This window comes from Chiloscyllium plagiosum, unplaced genomic scaffold (assembly GCF_037043375.1).
Source record: "Chiloscyllium plagiosum isolate Xiang-an unplaced genomic scaffold, Cpla_swu_hap1 HiC_scaffold_27, whole genome shotgun sequence".
Taxonomy (NCBI): Eukaryota; Metazoa; Chordata; class Chondrichthyes; order Orectolobiformes; family Hemiscylliidae; genus Chiloscyllium; species Chiloscyllium plagiosum.
In genome coordinates this window covers 39,657,288-39,671,616 of record NW_028270165.1, presented here as the reverse complement: position 1 = coordinate 39,671,616, position 14,329 = coordinate 39,657,288, and the positions used below count along the sequence as shown (strand labels likewise).

At 49.1% G+C, this 14,329-nt stretch overlaps 1 protein-coding gene and 4 non-coding genes across 6 annotated transcripts in view; all 5 read right to left on the bottom strand.

Moving 5' to 3' along the window:
* Nucleotides 1-14,329, bottom strand: part of LOC148143696 (sulfhydryl oxidase 2-like) — a 565,239-nt gene that overhangs the window by 430,950 nt on the left and 119,960 nt on the right. The window lies entirely within an intron of this gene.
* Nucleotides 3,927-4,016, bottom strand: trnap-ugg (transfer RNA proline (anticodon UGG)). Its single transcript is given in 2 exon segments — nt 3,927-3,962; nt 3,981-4,016. It is a non-coding gene; the product is annotated as a tRNA-Pro (tRNA).
* trnap-ugg (transfer RNA proline (anticodon UGG)) lies at nt 6,716-6,805 on the bottom strand. The gene is given in 2 exon segments: nt 6,716-6,751; nt 6,770-6,805. It is a non-coding gene; the product is annotated as a tRNA-Pro (tRNA).
* On the bottom strand, nt 9,505-9,594 carry trnap-ugg (transfer RNA proline (anticodon UGG)). Its single transcript is given in 2 exon segments — nt 9,505-9,540; nt 9,559-9,594. It is a non-coding gene; the product is annotated as a tRNA-Pro (tRNA).
* On the bottom strand, nt 12,294-12,383 carry trnap-ugg (transfer RNA proline (anticodon UGG)). The gene is given in 2 exon segments: nt 12,294-12,329; nt 12,348-12,383. It is a non-coding gene; the product is annotated as a tRNA-Pro (tRNA).

Sequence of the window (14,329 nt, the reverse complement as noted above, 5' to 3'; positions counted from 1 at the left end):
GCGGCTTTTTGAGAAAATTCATCAGGTATTTTTGGTCAGGTCAATTTAAGGAATGATGGTTTTCGCCTGGGATTGGAACCCGGGAATTCTCACACGGCTGCATATGCTCGAAGACCCAAAGCTAGAATCATATCCCTGACGAACGAGCCACCAGCCATGGGTGCAGCCACCTCCGGAAGCAGCTGAGACTTGCTCAGTACGAAATACATTGTGCATTGCTCCCAGAATTGCAAGTAGGGAAGAGTTTCAAGAACATCTGCTTCTCAATCTGTCTCCCTGCTCCCAGGACGCTGCTGTTTGTCCCGTCCCCAGGGACCGGGCTCTCTCCACTGGTGGATAATTGAACCATTTCGTTTCTACTTGCAAGCTGTGCTGGTGGAAGGCAGAGCCCATTCACTCTTCTGCTCTCTCACACTATTACGTGAGGCAGGATAAGTCAGTTACAGTCATGCGTAGGAAATGGGCAACTTTGAACTTGTTCCAAAGGTCCTGTTAACAGAGAGATAGAAAGATACTGTGCTGTCGGGACAGAGAGAAATGGACACCGGAGACTCTTCCCTCAGGTAAATTGATATGGGTACATTTTTGTGCAGCCTGCTTGGTGTTCAGAATTTGTCTTAACACAACAATCCTGCAGCAAGTCTTTTCTCACACCGTTGGTTTCTTTACTGCGGGAAATGGACTAAAACAGCAAGTCATGTGTTTCAACTTCGCCGGTTCATTGCCATCTGAGAGCAGACGTTTCACACGAGATCAGGACACACCGACAGAGAACAGGACAAGACAACTCAGAGCTCCACAAGGGTGCCAGTGCAACTGTGTAAATTTGACTTGTGCATCGATGTGATATATTGAGCTCAGATACCCGAAGTTTTAGGAAACAAATGACATGGCAAGGAAAAGAACAGGGCGCCGTTATACAGGAAAGCTACTAAAGACATTAAGTGAGTAGGAGAAAATGGTTTCACTTCTGGGTTATGATCCCAGCATGCACCCGTTGTGCCATTCTCCTGCACTGCACGGTAGCTTTTCCAGAGAAGTATTCAGCTTTTCATCTGGCATGTGACTTGCATGTTCGAGAATGACGACAAAAGATCTTCACTGCTGTAGTGTCATGTGCTGTTGTGCAGACATGTCGCCGATGTGCAAATATAAACTCAGAGAGCAATGTACACTAGAGACTCTGAGCCAGCTGAAACTTGCTCAGTGTGAAATACATTCCACATTGCTCCAAGAATTGCAAGCAGCAATGTCTTTCCTGAACATCTGCTTGTCATTCTGTCCCCGGGGCGCTGATGTTTGTCTCATCCCCAGGAACTGTTCTATCGCCACTGGCGGATAATTAAACCAATTTGTTTCTACTTGTCCGCTTTTCTGGAGGGAGGGAAGAGTCCATTCGCTCTTCTGCTTTTTAACTCCCAATCCCTTGGGGTGAGAGGTATCACTTACACTTTGTGGGCGGCACGGTCGCACAGTGGTTAGCACTGCTGCCTCACAGCGCTAGAGACCCGGGTTAAATTCCCGCCTCAGGTGACTGACTGTGTGGAGTTTGCAGGTTCTCCCCGTGTCTGCGTGGGTTTCCTCCCACAGTCCAAAGATGTGCAGGTCAGGTGAATTGGCCATGCTAAATTCCCCGTAGTGTTAGGTAAGGGGTAAATGTAGGGGTATGGGTGAGCTGGGCTTCGGCGGGTCAGTGTGGACTTGTTAGGGCGAAGGGCATGTTTCCACACTGTAAGTAATCTAATGAGTGGGAAGTGAGTAACTTTGATTGTGAATTTCCTACAAACGTCTGTTCTTGGAGAGATAGAAAGATGCTGTGCTGGCGTGGCAGAGGGAAATGGACACTGAGGACTCTTCCCTCAAGTATATTCATATGAGTACATTGTTGTGCAGTCTGCTTGGTGTTCAAAATTCGTCTTCACGCAGCAATCTTACAGAAAATCTTTCGCAAAGTGGGCATCACTTTCATCGCTGCGACCGCGCAGCAGTTAACATCTGAGCCCAAGTGCCCCAGATGAAGAGAATCCGAGTGAAATTTTCACTCACTGAGAGTCATCCCCACGGCCCTGAGCTGCGGGACTGCAGGCAGTCCAACACGGAAGGGACGGTTAAATGAACCATTGTCGCTCCCACAGCCTCTCTGTCCCATAGACAGGCAGCGGGGCGGCATAAACACGGACCATCGTTCTCCCGCCGACAGAGGCGGTCCAGCCCATCGTGTCCACGGCGACTCTCTGCCACTTGTCTCTCTCTGAGGTTATTCACAATCAGTGATATCTGTCCGAATACTAAGGGACTGTGTCTGAATGGTGACACAGTTACTGACATGCTGATCATGTTGTCATTCACCTACGAACCGGCGTGGCGAATTACTGCAGGGAAGGCAGGAAACCACAAGGCATGCGTTTCAGCTTTATCCGCTGACACCAGAGTGACCAGTGACAAGCATTGCCCTCCTCAACATAGGGGACAGAGAACAGGAGAAGGGCCTGAAATCCCCCATATCCTTGACCCCTACCACACACATACGAGCCCCTTGTTATCACATAGTCTGCTACGACACACTACTTATTGTTAGCCACTAACGGTCTCCATTAACAGTTATTCACCCTCCCACACGGATCGTTATTCACTCCTTTGTCCCTCCTATTGTTCTCTCTCTGAGCTGGCGGGAAAGAGAGCAATGTACACTAGAGACTCTGAGCCAGCTGAAACTTGCTCAGTGTGAAATACATTCCACTTTGCTCCAAGAATTGCAAGCAGCAAAGAGTTTCCAGAACATCTGCTTGTCATTCACGTCGGAACCGGCGTGGCGTATTAATGCAGGGAAGGCACGAAACCACAAGGCATGCGTTTCAACTTTATCAGCTCATTGGCATCTCAGAGAAGTGGTTTTGCGGTTCAGTTCAGAGGAAACCAACGAAGAACAGGAGAAGACTACTCAGACCTCCAAAAGCCGGTCACTTGAACGGTGTGAGTTTCGCCAAACGATACGGGGCATTCAGACAGTCAGGAAGTCTTTTGAAAGGCAAGATGCCGAACGGAGTCCCATCGCAATGGAAAGTCGCTCAAGAAGACACTGAACAATAGCAGAGGATGGTTTCGATCCATCGACCTCTGGGTTATGGGCCCAGCACGCTCCCGCTGCGCCACTCTGCTCTTACGCACGGCGCCGTTTTCCACAGGTCCCTTTAGCCTTTCGTCTGACGAGACTGTTGTCAAAGATCTCCACTGCTGTCGTCTTATATGGTGTTGCGCAGACGTATGGAGGCTGTGTAAATATAAACTTTTTCTAACTTCCCACATTCTGTTGGTCGAACTGTGATTTCACTCTGGATAGACGCCATGCGGCCCACCTTCGCTCTGCTGGGTCGACACAGTAAGTAAACGTGGGTCTCTATTCGTATCATTCTCTTGCCTTCTCCATGTAATTCTGCACATTGTTCCTTTAAACATGACCACCGGATTCCCGTTTGCGTCTCATGAATCTGCCTCTTTGTCAGTGTCAGTTAGGAATTTACTGACCCCAACCACTCCCTGTACGAAAGCGTTCTCCCTAATGTCACTTTTGGTTCTTTTCCTCATGACTTTAAATCTCCGCCGAATCGTTGCCGATCCTTTCAGGCGTGGGAGCATTTTGACTACATTACTTTCTCTGTCTCGACTTCGCGTAACTTGGAAAGCTTCAATCGGGCCAGATTTCAAACTTCTGTTCTCCGAAGAGAGCTGTCCCAAATTTCCAACCCACCCTCATCGCTGACATCCCTCAAACACCGCAACACTCACGTCAACCTATTCAACGCTATCTCCAATCATTTCACTTCGCTGCTTTCTGTCCCATTGGTACGCCAGGGAGCCCAACCTCGTTTAACGAAGGTGCTTTTTGAGAAAATGGAAGAGGCACTTTTGCACAAGTCATAAAACACGGGCTCGTCCGGGATTTGAACCCGGGATCTCTCGCAAATCTGCGTCGACGAAGACCCAAAGCGAGAATCATACCCCTAGACCAACGAGCCAGACAGCAAGCGAGCTCCCGCCCCACCCCCCGCTCTACCTCTTGAACCAGCTGAAACTTGCTCAGAGTGAAGTATAGTTGACATTGAACAGGCTGGGGCTGTTTTCTCTGCAACGACGGAGGCTGAAGGGTGACTTTATGGAGGTTTACAAAATTATGAGGGGCATGGATAGGATAAATAGGCAAAGTCTTTTCCCTGGGGTCGGGGAGTCAAGAACTAGAGGGCATAGATTTAGGGTGAGAGGGGAAAGATATAAAAGAGACCTAAGCGGCAACATTTTCACGCAGAGGGTAGTGCGTGCATGGAATGAGCTGCCAGAGAAAGTGGCGGAGGCTGGTACAATTCCAACATTTAAGTGGCGTTTGGATGGATATATGAATAGGAAGGGTTTGGAGGTATATGGGCCGGGTGCTGGCAGGTGGGACTAGATTGGGGTGGGATATCTGGTCGGCATGGACGGGTTTGGACCGAAGGGTCTGTTTCCATGCTGTACATCTCTATGACTCTATGAACAGCTGCTTCTCATTCTGTCTCTCAGCTGCCGTTTGCCCGTCCCCAGGAACAGGGCCCTCTCTACTGGCAGAAAATTAAATCGTTTTCTTTCTAAACTTTTCTCTGACACCGGAGTGACCAGTGACAAGCATTACCCTCCTCAACACAGGGTACAGAGAACAGGAGAAGACCCCGCAGACCTCCACGAGTGTGTCATCTCAACTGTGCATATTGGGCCAGTATATCAATGTGAAATATTTACGTCGAAGATTTTTGGGAAGCAGATGAGAAGGCGAGGTGCACAACAAGCTGCTAAAGACAACATTGAGTGAATAGGAAAGATGGTTTCCCTTCTGGGTTATGCTCCCATCACGCACCGGCAGACATATCGCCGTCAAGCAAATATTAACTGTCTAAATTGCCACATTCTGTTTTTACGAACCGTGATTTCACTCAGAAGCACAATTTACCTGCTCCCTCCTGAATATCCTTCAAGGCTCGAACATATCTTCCAGGTGAAGGTGAAGCAGCACTTCACCTGCACATTTGCCGCAACCTAGTCTCCTGCATTCGCCGCTCATAGTGTCGTGTCCCCAACCGAGCATGAAGTATAATCTGGATGACTGCTTCGCAGAACACCTCGGTTCTGCCCGCAAAAAACGGACCTGAGCTTCTGCTTTCCTGCCACTTTAACACGCCACCCTGTTCCCTGGCCAACATCTCTGTCTCAGGCTTGCAGCAGTGCTCCAGCAAAGCTCAGCTCCAGATGGAAGAACAACGCCTCATATTCCAATTCAAAACCCTACAGCCCTCCGGTCTTCAAGATCGAGTTGCACTACTTATTGTTAGCCACGAACGCTCTCCATTAACAGTTATTCACCCTCCCACACGGATCGTTGTTCACTCCTTTGTCCCTCCTATTGTTCTCTCTCTGAGCTGGCGGGAAAGAGAGCAATGTACGCTGGAGACTCTGAGCCAGCTGAAACTTGCTCAGTGTGAAATACATTCCACTTTGCTCCAAGAATTGCAAGCAGCAAAGAGTTTCCAGAACATCTGCTTGTCATTCACGTCGGAACCGGCGTGGCGAATTACTGCAGGGAAGGCACGAAACCACAAGGCATGCGTTTCAACTTTATCAGCTCATTGGCATCTCAGAGAAGTGGTTTTGCGGTTCAGTTCATAGGAAACCAACGAAGAACAGGCGAAGACTACTCAGACCTCCAAAAGCCGGTCACTTGAACGGTGTGAGTTTCGCCAAACGATATGGTATGATACGGGGCATTCAGACAGTCAGGAAGTCTTTTGAAAGGCAAGATGCCGAACGGAGTCCCATCGCAATGGAAAGTCGCTCAAGGAGACACTGAACAATAGCAGAGGATGGTTTCGATCCATCGACCTCTGGGTTATGGGCCCAGCACGCTCCCGCTGCGCCACTCTGCTCTTACGCACGCCGCCGTTTTCCACAGGTCCCTTTAGCCTTTCGTCTGACGAGACTGTTGTCAAAGATCTCCACTGCTGTCGTCTTATATGGTGTTGCGCAGACGTATGGAGGCTGTGTAAATATAAACTTTTTCTAACTTCCCACATTCTGTTGGTCGAACTGTAATTTCACTCTGGATAGACGCCATGCGGCCCACCTTCGCTCTGCTGGGTCGACACAGTAAGTAAACGTGGGTCTCTATTCGTATCATTCTCTTGCCTTCTCCATGTAATTCTGCACATTGTTACTTTAAACATGACCACCGGATTCCCGTTTGCGTCTCATGAATCTGCCTCTTTGTCAGTGTCAGTTAGGAATTTACTGACCCCAACCACTCCCTGTACGAAAGCGTTCTCCCTAATGTCACTTTTGGTTCTTTTCCTCATGACTTTAAATCTCCGCCGAATCGTTGCCGATCCTTTCAGGCGTGGGAGCATTTTGACTACATTACTTTCTCTGTCTCGACTTCGCGTAACTTGGAAAGCTTCAATCGGGCCAGATTTCAAACTTCTGTTCTCCGAAGAGAGCTGTCCCAAATTTCCAACCCACCCTCATCGCTGACATCCCTCAAACACCGCAACACTCACGTCAACCTATTCAACGCTATCTCCAATCATTTCACTTCGCTGCTTTCTGTCCCATTGGTACGCCAGGGAGCCCAACCTCGTTTAACGAAGGTGCTTTTTGAGAAAATGGAAGAGGCACTTTTGCACAAGTCATAAAACACGGGCTCGTCCGGGATTTGAACCCGGGATCTCTCGCAAATCTGCGTCGACGAAGACCCAAAGCGAGAATCATACCCCTAGACCAACGAGCCAGACAGCAAGCGAGCTCCCGCCCCACCCCCCGCTCTACCTCTTGAACCAGCTGAAACTTGCTCAGAGTGAAGTATAGTTGACATTGAACAGGCTGGGGCTGTTTTCTCTGCAACGACGGAGGCTGAAGGGTGACTTTATGGAGGTTTACAAAATTATGAGGGGCATGGATAGGATAAATAGGCAAAGTCTTTTCCCTGGGGTCGGGGAGTCAAGAACTAGAGGGCATAGATTTAGGGTGAGAGGGGAAAGATATAAAAGAGACCTAAGCGGCAACATTTTCACGCAGAGGGTAGTGCGTGCATGGAATGAGCTGCCAGAGAAAGTGGCGGAGGCTGGTACAATTGCAACATTTAAGTGGCGTTTGGATGGATATATGAATAGGAAGGGTTTGGAGGTATATGGGCCGGGTGCTGGCAGGTGGGACTAGATTGGGGTGGGATATCTGGTCGGCATGGACGGGTTTGGACCGAAGGGTCTGTTTCCATGCTGTACATCTCTATGACTCTATGAACAGCTGCTTCTCATTCTGTCTCTCAGCTGCCGTTTGCCCGTCCCCAGGAACAGGGCCCTCTCTACTGGCAGAAAATTAAATCGTTTTCTTTCTAAACTTTTCTCTGACACCGGAGTGACCAGTGACAAGCATTACCCTCCTCAACACAGGGTACAGAGAACAGGAGAAGACCCCGCAGACCTCCACGAGTGTGTCATCTCAACTGTGCATATTGGGCCAGTATATCAATGTGAAATATTTACGTCGAAGATTTTTGGGAAGCAGATGAGAAGGCGAGGTGCACAACAAGCTGCTAAAGACAACATTGAGTGAATAGGAAAGATGGTTTCCCTTCTGGGTTATGCTCCCATCACGCACCGGCAGACATATCGCCGTCAAGCAAATATTAACTGTCTAAATTGCCACATTCTGTTTTTACGAACCGTGATTTCACTCAGAAGCACAATTTACCTGCTCCCTCCTGAATATCCTTCAAGGCTCGAACATATCTTCCAGGTGAAGGTGAAGCAGCACTTCACCTGCACATTTGCCGCAACCTAGTCTCCTGCATTCGCCGCTCATAGTGTCGTGTCCCCAACCGAGCATGAAGTATAATCTGGATGACTGCTTCGCAGAACACCTCGGTTCTGCCCGCAAAAAACGGACCTGAGCTTCTGCTTTCCTGCCACTTTAACACGCCACCCTGTTCCCTGGCCAACATCTCTGTCTCAGGCTTGCAGCAGTGCTCCAGCAAAGCTCAGCTCCAGATGGAAGAACAACGCCTCATATTCCAATTCAAAACCCTACAGCCCTCCGGTCTTCAAGATCGAGTTGCACTACTTATTGTTAGCCACGAACGCTCTCCATTAACAGTTATTCACCCTCCCACACGGATCGTTGTTCACTCCTTTGTCCCTCCTATTGTTCTCTCTCTGAGCTGGCGGGAAAGAGAGCAATGTACGCTGGAGACTCTGAGCCAGCTGAAACTTGCTCAGTGTGAAATACATTCCACTTTGCTCCAAGAATTGCAAGCAGCAAAGAGTTTCCAGAACATCTGCTTGTCATTCACGTCGGAACCGGCGTGGCGAATTACTGCAGGGAAGGCACGAAACCACAAGGCATGCGTTTCAACTTTATCAGCTCATTGGCATCTTAGAGAAGTGGTTTTGCGGTTCAGTTCATAGGAAACCAACGAAGAACAGGAGAAGACTACTCAGACCTCCAAAAGCCGGTCACTTGAACGGCGTGAGTTTCGCCAAACGATGTGGTATGATACGGGGCATTCAGACAGTCAGGAAGTCTTTTGAAAGGCAAGATGCCGAACGGAGTCCCATCGCAATGGAAAGTCGCTCAAGGAGACACTGAACAATAGCAGAGGATGGTTTCGATCCATCGACCTCTGGGTTATGGGCCCAGCACGCTCCCGCTGCGCCACTCTGCTCTTACGCACGGCGCCGTTTTCCACAGGTCCCTTTAGCCTTTCGTCTGACGAGACTGTTGTCAAAGATCTCCACTGCTGTCGTCTTATATGGTGTTGCGCAGACGTATGGAGGCTGTGTAAATATAAACTTTTTCTAACTTCCCACATTCTGTTGGTCGAACTGTGATTTCACTCTGGATAGACGCCATGCGGCCCACCTTCGCTCTGCTGGGTCGACACAGTAAGTAAACGTGGGTCTCTATTCGTATCATTCTCTTGCCTTCTCCATGTAATTCTGCACATTGTTACTTTAAACATGACCACCGGATTCCCGTTTGCGTCTCATGAATCTGCCTCTTTGTCAGTGTCAGTTAGGAATTTACTGACCCCAACCACTCCCTGTACGAAAGCGTTCTCCCTAATGTCACTTTTGGTTCTTTTCCTCATGACTTTAAATCTCCGCCGAATCGTTGCCGATCCTTTCAGGCGTGGGAGCATTTTGACTACATTACTTTCTCTGTCTCGACTTCGCGTAACTTGGAAAGCTTCAATCGGGCCAGATTTCAAACTTCTGTTCTCCGAAGAGAGCTGTCCCAAATTTCCAACCCACCCTCATCGCTGACATCCCTCAAACACCGCAACACTCACGTCAACCTATTCAACGCTATCTCCAATCATTTCACTTCGCTGCTTTCTGTCCCATTGGTACGCCAGGGAGCCCAACCTCGTTTAACGAAGGTGCTTTTTGAGAAAATGGAAGAGGCACTTTTGCACAAGTCATAAAACACGGGCTCGTCCGGGATTTGAACCCGGGATCTCTCGCAAATCTGCGTCGACGAAGACCCAAAGCGAGAATCATACCCCTAGACCAACGAGCCAGACAGCAAGCGAGCTCCCGCCCCACCCCCCGCTCTACCTCTTGAACCAGCTGAAACTTGCTCAGAGTGAAGTATAGTTGACATTGAACAGGCTGGGGCTGTTTTCTCTGCAACGACGGAGGCTGAAGGGTGACTTTATGGAGGTTTACAAAATTATGAGGGGCATGGATAGGATAAATAGGCAAAGTCTTTTCCCTGGGGTCGGGGAGTCAAGAACTAGAGGGCATAGATTTAGGGTGAGAGGGGAAAGATATAAAAGAGACCTAAGCGGCAACATTTTCACGCAGAGGGTAGTGCGTGCATGGAATGAGCTGCCAGAGAAAGTGGCGGAGGCTGGTACAATTCCAACATTTAAGTGGCGTTTGGATGGATATATGAATAGGAAGGGTTTGGAGGTATATGGGCCGGGTGCTGGCAGGTGGGACTAGATTGGGGTGGGATATCTGGTCGGCATGGACGGGTTTGGACCGAAGGGTCTGTTTCCATGCTGTACATCTCTATGACTCTATGAACAGCTGCTTCTCATTCTGTCTCTCAGCTGCCGTTTGCCCGTCCCCAGGAACAGGGCCCTCTCTACTGGCAGAAAATTAAATCGTTTTCTTTCTAAACTTTTCTCTGACACCGGAGTGACCAGTGACAAGCATTACCCTCCTCAACACAGGGTACAGAGAACAGGAGAAGACCCCGCAGACCTCCACGAGTGTGTCATCTCAACTGTGCATATTGGGCCAGTATATCAATGTGAAATATTTACGTCGAAGATTTTTGGGAAGCAGATGAGAAGGCGAGGTGCACAACAAGCTGCTAAAGACAACATTGAGTGAATAGGAAAGATGGTTTCCCTTCTGGGTTATGCTCCCATCACGCACCGGCAGACATATCGCCGTCAAGCAAATATTAACTGTCTAAATTGCCACATTCTGTTTTTACGAACCGTGATTTCACTCAGAAGCACAATTTACCTGCTCCCTCCTGAATATCCTTCAAGGCTCGAACATATCTTCCAGGTGAAGGTGAAGCAGCACTTCACCTGCACATTTGCCGCAACCTAGTCTCCTGCATTCGCCGCTCATAGTGTCGTGTCCCCAACCGAGCATGAAGTATAATCTGGATGACTGCTTCGCAGAACACCTCGGTTCTGCCCGCAAAAAACGGACCTGAGCTTCTGCTTTCCTGCCACTTTAACACGCCACCCTGTTCCCTGGCCAACATCTCTGTCTCAGGCTTGCAGCAGTGCTCCAGCAAAGCTCAGCTCCAGATGGAAGAACAACGCCTCATATTCCAATTCAAAACCCTACAGCCCTCCGGTCTTCAAGATCGAGTTGCACTACTTATTGTTAGCCACGAACGCTCTCCATTAACAGTTATTCACCCTCCCACACGGATCGTTGTTCACTCCTTTGTCCCTCCTATTGTTCTCTCTCTGAGCTGGCGGGAAAGAGAGCAATGTACGCTGGAGACTCTGAGCCAGCTGAAACTTGCTCAGTGTGAAATACATTCCACTTTGCTCCAAGAATTGCAAGCAGCAAAGAGTTTCCAGAACATCTGCTTGTCATTCACGTCGGAACCGGCGTGGCGAATTACTGCAGGGAAGGCACGAAACCACAAGGCATGCGTTTCAACTTTATCAGCTCATTGGCATCTTAGAGAAGTGGTTTTGCGGTTCAGTTCATAGGAAACCAACGAAGAACAGGAGAAGACTACTCAGACCTCCAAAAGCCGGTCACTTGAACGGCATGAGTTTCGCCAAACGATATGGTATGATACCGGGCATTCAGACAGTCAGGAAGTCTTTTGAAAGGCAAGATGCCGAACGGAGTCCCATCGCAATGGAAAGTCGCTCAAGGAGACACTGAACAATAGCAGAGGATGGTTTCGATCCATCGACCTCTGGGTTATGGGCCCAGCACGCTCCCGCTGCGCCACTCTGCTCTTACGCACGGCGCCGATTTCCACAGGTCCCTTTAGCCTTTCGTCTGACGAGACTGTTGTCAAAGATCTCCACTGCTGTCGTCTTATATGGTGTTGCGCAGACGTATGGAGGCTGTGTAAATATAAACTTTTTCTAACTTCCCACATTCTGTTGGTCGAACTGTGATTTCACTCTGGATAGACGCCATGCGGCCCACCTTCGCTCTGCTGGGTCGACACAGTAAGTAAACGTGGGTCTCTATTCGTATCATTCTCTTGCCTTCTCCATGTAATTCTGCACATTGTTACTTTAAACATGACCACCGGATTCCCGTTTGCGTCTCATGAATCTGCCTCTTTGTCACTGTCAGTTAGGAATTTACTGACCCCAACCACTCCCTGTACGAAAGCGTTCTCCCTAATGTCACTTTTGGTTCTTTTCCTCATGACTTTAAATCTCCGCCGAATCGTTGCCGATCCTTTCAGGCGTGGGAGCATTTTGACTACATTACTTTCTCTGTCTCGACTTCGCGTAACTTGGAAAGCTTCAATCGGGCCAGATTTCAAACTTCTGTTCTCCGAAGAGAGCTGTCCCAAATTTCCAACCCACCCTCATCGCTGACATCCCTCAAACACCGCAACACTCACGTCAACCTATTCAACGCTATCTCCAATCATTTCACTTCGCTGCTTTCTGTCCCATTGGTACGCCAGGGAGCCCAACCTCGTTTAACGAAGGTGCTTTTTGAGAAAATGGAAGAGGCACTTTTGCACAAGTCATAAAACACGGGCTCGTCCGGGATTTGAACCCGGGATCTCTCGCAAATCTGCGTCGACGAAGACCCAAAGCGAGAATCATACCCCTAGACCAACGAGCCAGACAGCAAGCGAGCTCCCGCCCCACCCCCCGCTCTACCTCTTGAACCAGCTGAAACTTGCTCAGAGTGAAGTATAGTTGACATTGAACAGGCTGGGGCTGTTTTCTCTGCAACGACGGAGGCTGAAGGGTGACTTTATGGAGGTTTACAAAATTATGAGGGGAATGGATAGGATAAATAGGCAAAGTCTTTTCCCTGGGGTCGGGGAGTCAAGAACTAGAGGGCATAGATTTAGGGTGAGAGGGGAAAGATATAAAAGAGACCTAAGCGGCAACATTTTCACGCAGAGGGTAGTGCGTGCATGGAATGAGCTGCCAGAGAAAGTGGCGGAGGCTGGTACAATTGCAACATTTAAGTGGCGTTTGGATGGATATATGAATAGGAAGGGTTTGGAGGTATATGGGCCGGGTGCTGGCAGGTGGGACTAGATTGGGGTGGGATATCTGGTCGGCATGGACGGGTTTGGACCGAAGGGTCTGTTTCCATGCTGTACATCTCTATGACTCTATGAACAGCTGCTTCTCATTCTGTCTCTCAGCTGCCGTTTGCCCGTCCCCAGGAACAGGGCCCTCTCTACTGGCAGAAAATTAAATCGTTTTCTTTCTAAACTTTTCTCTGACACCGGAGTGACCAGTGACAAGCATTACCCTCCTCAACACAGGGTACAGAGAACAGGAGAAGACCCCGCAGACCTCCACGAGTGTGTCATCTCAACTGTGCATATTGGGCCAGTATATCAATGTGAAATATTTACGTCGAAGATTTTTGGGAAGCAGATGAGAAGGCGAGGTGCACAACAAGCTGCTAAAGACAACATTGAGTGAATAGGAAAGATGGTTTCCCTTCTGGGTTATGCTCCCATCACGCACCGGCAGACATATCGCCGTCAAGCAAATATTAACTGTCTAAATTGCCACATTCTGTTTTTACGAACCGTGATTTCACTCAGAAGCACAATTTACCTGCTCCCTCCTGAATATCCTTCAAGGCTCGAACATATCTTCCAGGTGAAGGTGAAGCAGCACTTCACCTGCACATTTGCCGCAACCTAGTCTCCTGCATTCGCCGCTCATAGTGTCGTGTCCCCAACCGAGCATGAAGTATAATCTGGATGACTGCTTCGCAGAACACCTCGGTTCTGCCCGCAAAAAACGGACCTGAGCTTCTGCTTTCCTGCCACTTTAACACGCCACCCTGTTCCCTGGCCAACATCTCTGTCTCAGGCTTGCAGCAGTGCTCCAGCAAAGCTCAGCTCCAGATGGAAGAACAACGCCTCATATTCCAATTCAAAACCCTACAGCCCTCCGGTCTTCAAGATCGAGTTGCACTACTTATTGTTAGCCACGAACGCTCTCCATTAACAGTTATTCACCCTCCCACACGGATCGTTGTTCACTCCTTTGTACCTCCTATTGTTCTCTCTCTGAGCTGGCGGGAAAGAGAGCAATGTACGCTGGAGACTCTGAGCCAGCTGAAACTTGCTCAGTGTGAAATACATTCCACTTTGCTCCAAGAATTGCAAGCAGCAAAGAGTTTCCAGAACATCTGCTTGTCATTCACGTCGGAACCGGCGTGGCGAATTACTGCAGGGAAGGCACGAAACCACAAGGCATGCGTTTCAACTTTATCAGCTCATTGGCATCTTAGAGAAGTGGTTTTGCGGTTCAGTTCATAGGAAACCAACGAAGAACAGGAGAAGACTACTCAGACCTCCAAAAGCCGGTCACTTGAACGGCGTGAGTTTCGCCAAACGATATGGTATGATACGGGGCATTCAGACAGTCAGGAAGTCTTTTGAAAGGCAAGATGCCGAACGGAGTCCCATCGCAATGGAAAGTCGCTCAAGGAGACACTGAACAATAGCAGAGGATGGTTTCGATCCATCGACCTCTGGGTTATGGGCCCAGCACGCTCCCGCTGCGCCACTCTGCTCTTACGCACGCCGC